Here is a 13,260-nt window from a genome sequence, read left to right on the forward strand (position 1 = left end):
AGCCACAGTGTTCTCAGAGACATCAAGGAGCTCCACAGATCCAGTCGGCTGTCGACTGCAGCAGCCACAGCCACGGGAGGAAACTCCTCTCCTGTCAGCTATCTGTCCTCTGCAGCACACCCCCCCCCCCCCCCCCCCCCCCCCCCCCGTGAAGGAGGCAGAAAGTGCAGCACGAACCCCATCAATCAACTGCTGCACCAGCCTGAAAGATCGCATGCTGACCTCTCCAGACAGGTCACTCACTGACCTCAATCCCCCTCCACTCACAAGACCACCCGATTTAGTGACCCCAGCACTGAGCAGTGAAGTCTGCACACTGATGGACTGCAGCAACCTTACCGGCAGCAAAGGATTGTGAAGAAGAGGCTCCTGCCACACCCACCCATCTGGGCAGATGGTCTGAAAACTGAGTTGTAAAACAGCCGTCCCTGGGTTCTTCAAAAACAGCTGATGGTCAAAGCCCAACCCTGCAGCCCTCTGCAGGAGAGCTCAGACCAGACCCCACCAGTTAAGATTGGGGTGGTACAGTAGCTACCTGGCAGTCTGTAAACAGTGATCCTGCTCCGCGAGTCCACCAGGCCCTGTCCACCCTCCTGCAGTGGGAGATATAGCGCTGCTGCTCAGGGCCAGAAAATGTCCACCAATCGTCTCTGCAGTTCCTCGTTTAGGCCCCTGGGGGGCTCCAGCATGCACAACCTGTGCCAGAGCACAGAGGCAGCCACGTTATTCAAGACCAAGACTCTCCCCCAAAAGGACAATGGTGGCAACAACCACCACCGATTCAGTAATAATCCTATCCAACACCCCCAAAACCTTCATCCCACTCTGCCCTCCCCCACCTGTAAGGCCTCACTTTCCCCCAGTTTACCTTTGCTGAGGAGGCCCTCTCATACAAACCCAGACTTTCTTACAAAGCCTGTACATCCTCCAGAGTCCTAATAGTCACATTAATATTGTCGGTGTAGGCAGACACCAGTGAACCTCCTGGTGCACTCGGTAGGGAGAGCCCAGCGGCCCCCAATGGCCCCAATGGCCAAAAATGGGGCAGCCCTGCCTAATGTCCTTCCACACAGTTATAGGGTGGCTCAAACCACACCCCACCTTAATCATACACAATGCCCCCTCATACAGAAAACCTACTTATAATCTGAACCTCTCCCCGAACCCAAAAGCCCTGTGAGTGGAAAAAAAAATGTGGTGGTCAACACAATCGAATGCCTTCTCCTGGTCCAGAGACAAAATATCAATATCAAGACCACCCAAATCACACATTGAAATAATGCCTCAAATTGTAAAGAGATTGTCTATAGTAGATCTGCCAGAGATGCAGCACGACTGATCCTAGTGGGTGAGTAAAGCTTAAAAAATTAATGAGCCTATTTGCCAAGGTCTTGGAGAAAATCTTATAATCGCTGCATAAAGGCGCAACATGTTTCCAGTTTTTAAAAACTCGCTGAACCCAGAGGATGCCGATTGGTGTCATGAAACACTCCCTTTAATCTCTGTTGAGTAACTCACTTATTTCTAAATGTAGGATCATTTTCTTTTTTTGTTATGCAGTGCAGACGTGCGACTCTCATATATGACAACGCAATGAAACCAAGGCAAAAAGAATAGTCACACCTGCATTAAAGTTAGTGTCATAACTGAGAAAGTGTGGCCCCTCCCACCATAAGCCTCAGTCCACCCCATTATCCCCATCAGTATGAGTTTCCTGAAGGAAGACCACATATAACTTCTGCTGAAACGTCCCAACCTTTAAGCCCTGCATAGAGAGAAAGGAAAGGAGAGACTGGAGAAAGAAAAGTAGAAAAAGACAGCGGGGAAAGAACATCTTGTGATACATGATCATTTTATTTACTTAGATTTGGTGCTTTTACCTTTTCCTCTTTTACTCTTAACAGCCTTTCTTGAAGCAGTAACACGTTTTCTCAGTCTGAACCTCTTCTTCTCATCCCGTCATTCCAAACCCACCTACCTTGGCAGGGCAAGACGTGACCGGATAAATTTATCTGTGTCAGGAAAATACTCTGATAGATTTACCAAGCGTTTCATTCAAAAAAAATCATTAATCTGCTCCAGTGTATACAGATTTGACTGTGTGTCTGACAGTACAAACAGGGAATCTGAGTCTGAATTACACTCCATGCCTGAGGCCTCACTGTTCAACCATCTCTCAGTTACACTGGCTAAGCTGCTACCCCGCCAGCCACACCCTTAGCCAATGCAGACCGGATCTCACCACCACAAGACATCAGTTGCAACCTCAGCGGGTACCAACTCTCTTGTCTGCCACTACCCACTGGGAATCACTTACACATTCTCCTAATGTGTTTCCGAATCTGTAGCGTGAGAAACGTTCTCCCCAACCTGGCAACCCTGTGCATCTTCTTGCCAAGCCTGTTTGCTGCACACCTCCCTGGCTTCAGTATCTCTTGTGTCCTCTCCCGATAGTGAGGGCAAGCAAAATGCTTGTGACCCACATACCCACATTCAAAATCATTTCATGCTTCCCGGACTTGCATACAACATATAAAATCCATTCTCATGTTTAACGCAAAATGACAAAATGAGTTGGGGAATCTAGTAACATGAAAACTTGTCTCCGGAGAGACTAAACATGGCTCAGCTTCAGATTTTTAGTTTTTTTTTTCCGATTCTTAGACTCCAGCTCTGAAAGTGCATGAAAGAGGCTAAAACCATGAATCTTTTGACAACAATATTGTGGTGTTCAGCTCTGCTTTTAACAACATAAGGTCACTTTAATAAGAAAATTGTTAGCTTTTAGATAGGCCGGTCCTTAAATTAGCCTGACTGAAGCCCCCCACCACCCCCATCACACAATCAAGACAATCATCCTCAATCCATGCTGGGTAAAGTAAAGTATGGCCTCTGGAAAATGCTGTATTGTGTTGAAGTTGGTATTGGAGAAGAAGGGTTTTCCTTTTTTATTTTGGTGGTGGTTTCGTGGTTCACTGCATTTAAGTTTTTCTGGAAGAGGGTAGTACTCTGGCACGGTCTGGTTTATCGGTGGTGAAGTGGGTACCAGTGTTGCCTCACAGCAAGAAGGTCCTCGTTTTGAATCCAGCCAGAGCCTTCCTGTGCCCAGTGCACATTGGGATGGAGCCAATAGAGCAAATTGAAATTGAGAAAGACCAAAGAACCTAGCTGAAAAGCTTTGGTCATTTTAGGTTATAGGGCCAGAGGTAAGTCTGTCCAAAAAGCAGACATATCACATGACAGAATTCTGCACATACATGTTTAAGGAGATGTAAAGAGCAGAGGGCATATATTGGACAGTAGCTACTTGCCTCATGTTCGTAATCTTGCTCAGCCCAATATTTTCCACAGATCCACCATAAACACTATTCATCAGGTGGCATCTGACTGAGAAATTTCACATAAGGATGGTTTTCTAACATGTTGCACAGAGAAGATTTTAAACCACTGATGCAACAAATGGGACGCTGTAATGGTTTCTTGTGATCTGGGCAACAAAATGATTTTTTGGGAGCCTGGACTGCTTTCAGGACTGCTCCCATGATGCATTGCTAACCCAAATGACACTCTCGTTCACAGGCCTTGCGTGAGCTTGACAACCAATGACAACATGAAAAAAAATAAAGAAAGCACTCAAATAAATCCGTTGATGTCAAAACGTATCAATCAGGGTACGTTGTACCTTGATATTACTGTGTGGTTGATATGAGAAAGGCAAAATGGCTTTGAGATGAGCAGATCAAAGCAGGGGCAATATAATAGGGGGTCTAGGGATGGTGGATGGATTTGCAGGTTATAAAAGGCAGTCTAAATCCGATGAAAAGAGAATTATATATGTATATATGTAAATGAGCTGCTATGCTACAATGGGAAATCAATGCAAGATAAAATTGAATAATCTGGAGTGGGATTTAAGTGACAAATATTGCATCTCAGACAAGGAACAGTTTTTTGGAAAAGTCAATGTAATGACACAGTAAAATATGTTTAAAAGCAGGCCACGAACCGTAACACCGAAACATGCTGTGAGGGTATAGGGCCACAGACTGGCAGGGTAGCTACAACACAAACAAAAACAAAACCCTCAAAAAGCACAGCGCGAAAGGTAAGAAATCTAGCCTCCTACACAGCAGTGAGTCTTGTTCCACACCAATAAAAAACACATAAACTATAACTGGATTCCCCTTTAACAAAAAAATACCCTAGTGCGAAACGGCAGGGATCCTGCAATAGGTTAAAACCGTAGTTTCATATGAGAGAGAGAGAGAGAAAAGTGCAATTATACTCCACAAGCTCCCCTCTCCTCCAAACACACAAACACATACATTGCATTGTGCTTGGAACACAACCCATAATCACATTTGTTTCCCCTTGCCACTTTACTTGAATAATTGATCTTAAGCTTTGCAACTCAATATACTAAGCGATAGTCGCACATCGACTGGAGATTTTTCAGTTCCTTTTGATATGTTTGGAGATGTTTTTTTTTTGCTATAATAACAGTCTCTGGTGTTGGCGCCAGAATATCAGATAAATGCTTGATTGTGTTTGGATCTAGTGACCAGAAATGTCACGGCATATGGATGATGTCACTGCAATGTTCCTCAAACCATTTGGGGTTAAAAAAATATTTTCAAGAGAGCCTGAGCTTTGGAGAGCCTGAGTACAATGAGATGTCATGGCCTGTGTGTATAGTTGCCCTGAATGCATTTGTCTATTGAAATCCCAACGTCCATATTGAGTTATTTTGCACAATACAGAGAAGTCATCCATTATTTAATTTTCCTCACCCACTTCCTTTTTCAACAAACAGAACAAGAAGTTGTAGAAGAAAATGCTTTTTCATTCACTTCATTTAACTATGAAATTGTCAACATTTTTACATATCAATACATTCCTAATACGTTAAGATTGAAGTACAACATATATAAATAAATATTCTCTTTTGAAAATGTCAGTGACCATGTTTACATGCACATCATTTTACAATCTTATTTGGAAAACTCAAGTATTCCAGTGAAGATATTATACGTTAAGTATACTTTTAAATAAAGATGCAAAGCAATAGCAACAGTTCATGCCCAGCTCATTTTAAACACTTCCTGCACGTGGAATAATTACTAGAGTACCATACTTTTGCACTGGTTGAAAGGACATATACAGAATATTCAGTTAACTATGTATACAGGAGTTAGGTTTGGTTTATTCCTTTCTAGACACATGAAAATGGCATAATTGGAATATGACCCTAATGAGTGTAAGCATCATTATTGGGAATATGTTGGTAATGTAAAAGTGGTCAACGAGTTACAGGAAAATGTAAACCGATGAGAAACATAAGGGCCAAAAGACAGTTGAAACACTTTGTCTATAGTTTAGAGGGCATTCAATGCTGTCTTTGACCTTTAACTTGTGCTTGCAGCAAGTGCCTTCACTGGCTAATCCACTAGGAGCCCACTTTTAACTAATTTTGACTTTAAACACTCGTGCCCTCATCTTTTGCTGACGGGACCCAATTTAAAATAGCTTCTGTTATCCGCTTTATTAATACCTTTTAAAATGTAAAAAAGGAAGAAAAAAAACCCTTAATCAAATCCCCCCTGACTCTACTTTTGCTGAGACTATAGAGATTAAGGCCCAGACTTAACAAAGAGATGTGTGTTCTGTGCTGGTGTTAAAGAGCCTCAAAATGCATTCTTAATAGCCCATATTGCCTTGGATTATCAAACTCAAGTTGGCTGAAATTCACATTTAATAACTAGGATAGAGAACTTAATGTGCAACCAAAGAATCTTTAATTAGAAGAACACTGGTTTCTATTTTTTTTAACCACTAGAGGACAGGTGAGAGTATGGAATGCTTGAGACTTAAGAATTTTAGAATTTGTACTTTATAAAGCAAATGATCGCATTCTCTTCACATAGTAAAATGAAAAAAAATACAGGGCCAAGTGGCATTAAATGGAGTAGAGCATGTTTAATTTGTATGAGCGAGGATAGCCAGTACTGTTCATTTGTAACTGGGCTCCATTTTGATATTGGAAATGTATCATCAAATATTTTTGAGACACATTGAAAGGGACGGATCCATCAGCAAATAACCAGAAACAACCAATTGATCAGATAGAGCAAATCAACGACAGCATATCATTTACCCCATCCATTAGGGTCCTCATTAGTATGCTAATCACTTATTATTTACCCAGGTAAAACTGACTCTATAAATGTAATGAATAAAACCACTGTGCTGTGCTTGACACGAATATATGGGCATAGATACATTTAAGCTTCCTCTTCTTAAATATAGCTGCCCTTTGGGTGACACAATGGAAACATTACAAATGCAAAGCCGGGCACTGTATAACGAGACTCTGACCAGTGGCCCAGCTAATCTCTCATAGCCATATGCAAATATGCCCAAAATAGCAGCCTCTTGGATGGATTTCGCCGGGTGGAACATGTCCTGAAAAGGATCAAAACATTGGACGGGGGCCATTGTCGTCAAGAGGCCGAGGCGGGGGGGAAAGATTTTGTTCTGCGGCCTCCCTCCTCTCCTCCCGCTCGTATCTTAGCCAGACAATGAGGCGCGCTTTCCGTTTCTTTCTTATCTTTACGGGGGGGGATGAAAGAGGATGCTCCAGGTGCCTCGTGTCTGACGGTCTCTGGGATAAGGGACCCCCTCCCTCCCTCAGTCTCTCCCTGAAATAATCTCACAGTCGCGCCAGAGATGGCGGAGATGTTGCTGTAAACTGCGCCGTTTCAAAAATACCTGCGGCTTCATTTTCACGCCGATGATGAATGATTCAGCGATGCTTCGGGGGAACGCTGCGATGCAAGCTGATGTGATGGTGCAGGTGCCTGGCTTTGGGGCAGTTATGCACACACACACACACACACACACACACACACACGCTGAGTGCTTTTGTGGATAGGGTGCACCAAATGCCTCCATGTGCAAAAATACGGGGTCCAGGGTTCTGGGATCATGGAACAGGAATGAAGAGCATAAATCATGGCCCATATGATGTCATGTAGCCATGAACTGCTTTCAACCGCCTTCAGTAGCCAGGCTGGACAGAGGATTCCATTGTTATAGAGAGGCCAATTACTGCTGTACTGACAAGTCAGCTGATTTCCAGGGAAGATCATCAAATAAGGTGCAGGAAAACTTGCTTCCCTTTGATGGCAGACATCTTTGTGTCCAGAAGAAATGTCATTGAAAATGGTGAAAATGGACGTTTCATACCTTTCTGCCAAAAACAGAAGAGAAAAGCATGAAACAGTTTCTAATCTAGTGTTGAGTATTTATTTAGATTTTGTTTTATGCTTCATAATGTTTTAAAAATGTTTTAGACTCATCAATTTTTGTTCAAATGTTTATATTTCCGTTCATATGTGAAAAGTATGCGTATATTTGGTGAGTTCTCTGGCTTGACCAAGCAAAATAATCTCACATGAGTCTAGACTTTTTTATAAAAATGGATGCCGACAATAAAATCTCTGCCCAATAAATATTTCCTCATTCAGAAAGGTAGAGGCCAAAATTATCAGAATGACAGTGTCAGCATATTGTTGCCTTGTTTCTATCAGTAATATACCAGCCTATAATGAAAACCAGAGGAATCACTGCGTGTAAATTAGTGGAGCGTACATAAATGACATTGCTGTCAACAACTCCGCTGAAACAATGGATTCCACCATTTGGATTGGACTCGTTTAAACAGTGGACATTGGGTAAGGCAATTCTTCCGTGAGAATATTCATCATTTAAATGGACGGTTTGCATCGGGTGACTATTACCAGGGTCCTCTTAGGGCATTTGTTGTCAGCTGTTTGTCTGTATTTATACTGGTAGGTTACTGTGCTGAATGTATTCAGTGTCACAGATTATATGAAAAACAAGATTATAGGCTGTGTTTTGATGTGCTGACACATTTAAACAGGAACAAGACTAGAAAAGAAATGACCTAAATATCGGTTTATAAAGCTTCAAGGTAGAGGAGAGATTTGGAGTCCCCAATTGAACTCAGGAAATGTTTTTTGGAATAATATGGCAGAAAAAAATGGGTAAACAATAGCATTTAGACTTACGTAAACACAGAAACCGAATGTGTTGTTATTGATTGCAAAAGGCAATAGTGGGGTGAACATAATTGTCAAAAGGTAACAAAAGAAAAATTGCTCTAGATTGTTACTTACCACATAATAAAACTTCAGGCCAATACATAAAAATGAGAAGTAAGGCAATACTGAGTATGTAGACTTAATATGAATTGCAAATCGACCTGCTATTTGTTTGCCAGGTTTTCAATTAAGCAGCACCAAAACAGGATATTTCCCAGTGGTGTATGAAACAGACTACTGCTAATACCTTCACCTGCACTAAATCCGTTCATTAGCATGTTGGACTTGTATTGTCACGCTCCACTGACTACTTCTGATGCTGAAAATGATTGGCTCATGGAATAAACAATTGTAATTGTATTGTAATGTTACAGGTGATTGGTCTTTGGTCTGGCTTATTTTTTTCCTAGTTCACACTCCCCCTCACCAGCCTCAACCAAGTGGTTCCTTCTGTGTCAACTTCAGGTCCTCTGTGTGTAGAGATCAGTGTGTTGTGTTCAGGTGTGTGGACAAATGGTGTGTCAGGAAGTGATGTAATTCTGAGTACATACATGAAGAGTGGTGTGAAAGGCAGGCCAGGTCTACTCACACAAGTACATCCTCACAGCCCTGGCAGACTAGAAACAGTCTTCCTTGGTACACATGGATATTTACTCCATTTTTGGAATCAAAACTGTAGTATCCATTGGCATTGTCACTATGCCAACTGTATCCACGCAACAAGCACTGCCTGTGCCCTCTACTGACACTCCTATAAGCAAGTGGGTATTTTTCCATGGTACAACCACACACCAGAAAACTAGCACTTATTTTGGAGTTGAAGTGACCCCCCAAAAACAAATTTCATTTTTGAACACAAATGGCCATCATCCCAAAAGTCATATTTTGAACTCAACTCATATTTTGAACTCAACACGCGTTTTTCACTGGCTCTGAGATGACTGAACCATATTGTCTCCTCAGTGTTGCCATATTGTCCTGCAGCAGCGCGATGCAAACTTTAGCGCTGGACCCTTCGAGGCGTGACTGACAAAACAGAGCCTCGGGTGATTAACATCGTGCCTGATCAAAAATTCTAATCACACTCTGCGTTGAGAGCCTCTGCGGGTGCAATTTACACAGGAGAGAGTACATCACAGACGAAGCAGCGGTCTCTGAAGTTACAACAGTTGGCAGGGCTTAGGCTCCTAAATTATGGAATGCTTTTCCTCTCCGTGTGAAGAAATCGGAGACTATCTCCGTATATAAATTCAGATCAAAAACCTAAAAATCTCTTTAGCCTTCCTTACTGCAACCGCTCCTTGTGCACCGTTGGCCACACTTTACATAAAGAATTCCAAATGCCTTAGTTCGGCATGTGTAATATCTTCATTACCACAGCAGTGCGTTGTTGTGAATTATTTATAAGTATGTATGCATGGAGTTTGGTGCCCTTAAATCAAGATGCATCATGTAGTGCATCAGATTTGGAGCCAGCATTTTACATAGCACCTAGTATGGCATCCTTACTTTATAAATAATTGCATTTGCTTATGAATGATTTATGATGTTACATCATGATAATGAAGGTGTTATGCATGCTTCACAGAGGCTTTTGGAAAACAAAAGGGTGTTGTGATTTTATAAAATGTTACCACTGAACCATAATTATGCTGCCATAGTGTTTTTGAGCCAAAATGCCTTCCCTAGGTGACTTTCAAGACTGTATCAGACAGACTTGCGTTTTCAAATGCTCACTGCATTGGGTTGAAGCCTGCAGCCCACTTCCTCTCTTTTATTTCTTGTGTGTCACTGTTGTATGCAGTTATCAGCCCGCGTTAGCCTCAGCATAGATCTGCACAAAAGATCTGTCTTGCTCTAGATCGCAGCTAAGATCTATCTGGCTTACCTTAGTGTTGCGGTTGAACATAAGACTGTACGAGAGGGCGGCCATCTTGAAAATTGTGCTGTCTTGTGGAAGGCTGTGACTGTTCTGAACTGTTTTCTTCCGTTTCTGGTACTAACAGCTTGAAACACTTTCCAAACTAAAGACTCTCCTCTTCTTATTCTTTGCTATTTAGCAAATGGGGTGGGGGGATTAGTTTTACTACCCTTCTGGAATGTGACTCTAGACGCCATCCCTTATTCAACCCTCCAGGACCAGGGCTTAGCACCCGTGCAGACATTAAGGCCTCCAGTCCGAGGGTTGAGTGGCCCTGCGCTCATGGCAGCCTCGCAGGACCCAAGGTTCAGTAGCCACGCGGCCTTTCCAGTTATTTGGATTTTGTGGCCACCCAGATACTGTCAAGCAATAAAGGTTGAGTATTCCCTTCAGACACTGTTTATTTTCCTGGGTTAACTCAGCCTGTTCTGAGAGTACTGAGGCCTGGTGGGATATTTCTCCAGAGTGGAAGTTTGTAGTGTATTTCTGTTCTTTTGAGTTAGACTATATATTAAGACTAACATTATTGCCATCGCCTATCCTAGCTATTGAACCACTGACATCATGCTCTTGGCGTGCTAATACCTACTACCTACATGTTTATATATGTTTATACTGTCCTGGAAGCATAGTTATGTTCCACACAGTTCTTCTGAGGCATTTGTATATAACTGCATCTCATGGCAAGCAAGACCACAAATGTATTGTATGCATTTGGATAAATTTATCAAAGTAAAATAACTTGGGGGGATTTCAAGGTTTAGCTCACAACTCCTGTTCGTCTGGATATATCCACCCCTTAGCCTAAGAAGACAAACATACAAGCTACCCAGTTACACAGACAAATATTGATGGAAGCAATTTAAGTAGTTCCATGCTTGAAGGTAACTAAGCAGTGAGCTGAGAGTTCTTATTTCTAGCTTTCAACTTCTTGTTTAGAATGTTTATCTTGGTGTAATGTAAAGGAAAGTAATTTTTCCTTTTATTTTTCAAAGGCGCAAGCTGTCTCTAGAGTTTACCTTTTGCCACAATGTTCCGTTTGGACAGTTCCTTATCCACTACCCCTGAGATTCAGGCATTTGCAATCCTGTAACCAACATCCGATGAAACATCCTTGGTTAAAGAATACGCCGCTTGCTGATTGGCTGAGATTATTTTACCAGCTGCCAGGGTGTTCCTTGGATCCTTGGCTGTTCCTGCTCTGATTTTGGGGGGATAATTTAGTTTAAGTGTGGCAGAGTTCCCAAGGACAGCTTAGCTGCCGCTCAGAAGATTGCTCTCTCGGCTTGGCGCCTGTCTTCGCTCGAAAGAAAACCCAATGGATGTGTCTCTCTCGCTCTCCTCTCTTGTCGAAGTAAGCAATGTGGACGCCGTTCCCCAAATCCCCGAAGCACTTCATCTCTCGCTTGGCAGCGAACAATCGGCGCAGAAATCTCTCACCGAGCGTTTAACCACGGGCCATTTTTTTTGTTTGCGCTCATTATTTTGTGTTTATTTTTTGCTTTGTTTTGTTTCTGTTGTGACAAACCATTGCAAATGACATCTCTCCTAAGGGATCTTACCAGTTTCCGGGCATTGTGGAGACCCAGAGACGTGTCACAGTCTTCAGTCAAGGAGAGGGGATCATTTTCAATAGGACTGTATTATCTCTGATTATACAGACAGCATAACTACCATGCCTCTGAGCTTCTGCATTTATGCCAAACAAATTATGATAACCATTCAAAGGGTCTGAGAGTGTGAATCACAGCCTCCAATCACAAACCAGAGGATGGCATTGTGTTTGAGAACAGTGCGTGTATGTTATGCACTATCTAGGAAAAGAGTAATAAATTGCTTTAAACAAAATGGCTTTGAAGTGGGTGTCAGAAGCCATAGAACTAGGGCTAGAGAATATAAGGAGAAAAGGCCCGTAAAATAATATCAGACCTCACTCACCCCTGTCATGGACTGTTTACTGTGCTACCATCTGGTAAACAGTATCATAGCATGAAAGCACATACCAGTGGGCCAAAGTCAGTTTCTACTAAGGCATCAGACTACTTAATAGATGACTGATTAACTACATTCATACTCAGTGTACTACTACTGCTGTTAATATCTGCACATCCGCAACTTCACTCATCACACATACACCATACACACGCTGTAAGCACATAACTGTTGTGCTTATTATATTCATATGTGGATTCATTGTCCATTTTTTGCAGTTTCACATTGTCAGGAGATCTTCATTGTGCTTAACTTCATTGTAGCTAAGCTTTGCACTTGACAATTAAAACTTGAATTGAATAGTTATGTGACAATCTGTAATGTGCCTACTGCTATTTACATGGTATTTATGTTTGCTAAAAGATGATACTTGTTTAAAGACTTTCTAGAATGACCACAGATTGGCGGCATGGCTCATTTGGACAGATTCATTCCCACTTTGAATCAATGCCTGCAACATTAAGCGTGCCAAGGGAACTCAAGCATCTCTATTTTTAAGACACACACACACACACACACACGCGCGCGTCTGTGCACTGAAAAACACACTCTCGTTTTGCGAAGCGGGGGAAGGACGAGTGGGAACTCGCGCGTCCTCTGGAAAGCCGAGCGGTTTTTCGTTTCACTGATGTCGGGAGCGGCTGCCTCAGACAATATCTGTTTCCTTTGACAGTGGCCCGCAGAGACCAAATCAAAACTTAATGACAACATTTTTCACGCCCACGCCTATGAGCGCGTGATAAAAAAAAAAACAAAATAAAATTTTTAAAAAACGGCCCTCCGCTGGGCGCGTGATTAATCTCACGTTTGCCGGGTGCGCCGCTGTATGTGTTTTTAAATTCAGAGCGGAGTCTCCGCGGACTTCTGCACCTATTGAATTTTACTGTTATTTCTCGTCCTCTGCCCACGTGTTGGCGCTTGCCCATCAAAGCAATGACATTATGCGATTCAATCATTTTCCAATTGGAAGTCTAAAATCTGTTTCAGATGGATGCAGCTCTCCCCAGGGCGACGCCGAAATGTCTTAATGCCTTCATATGTGATTACCCCTCTCCAAAGTGAAAGGACCAAGGTTTCCCCTCTGTATTTATGGGTAAGAAGCAGCTTGCCGAAGTGTCTCTCCACAAGGTGGCAGTGTCGCACCACGCACCGTTCGCGTGCCTGAGACTCAGGATCCCTGTGTCTCCTGGCTACCTTTGAAATTTTAATTTGGAGCAAGGAAAT

Source organism: Anguilla anguilla, chromosome 7 (genome assembly GCF_013347855.1).
Source record: "Anguilla anguilla isolate fAngAng1 chromosome 7, fAngAng1.pri, whole genome shotgun sequence".
NCBI classification, from domain to species: domain Eukaryota; kingdom Metazoa; phylum Chordata; class Actinopteri; order Anguilliformes; family Anguillidae; genus Anguilla; species Anguilla anguilla.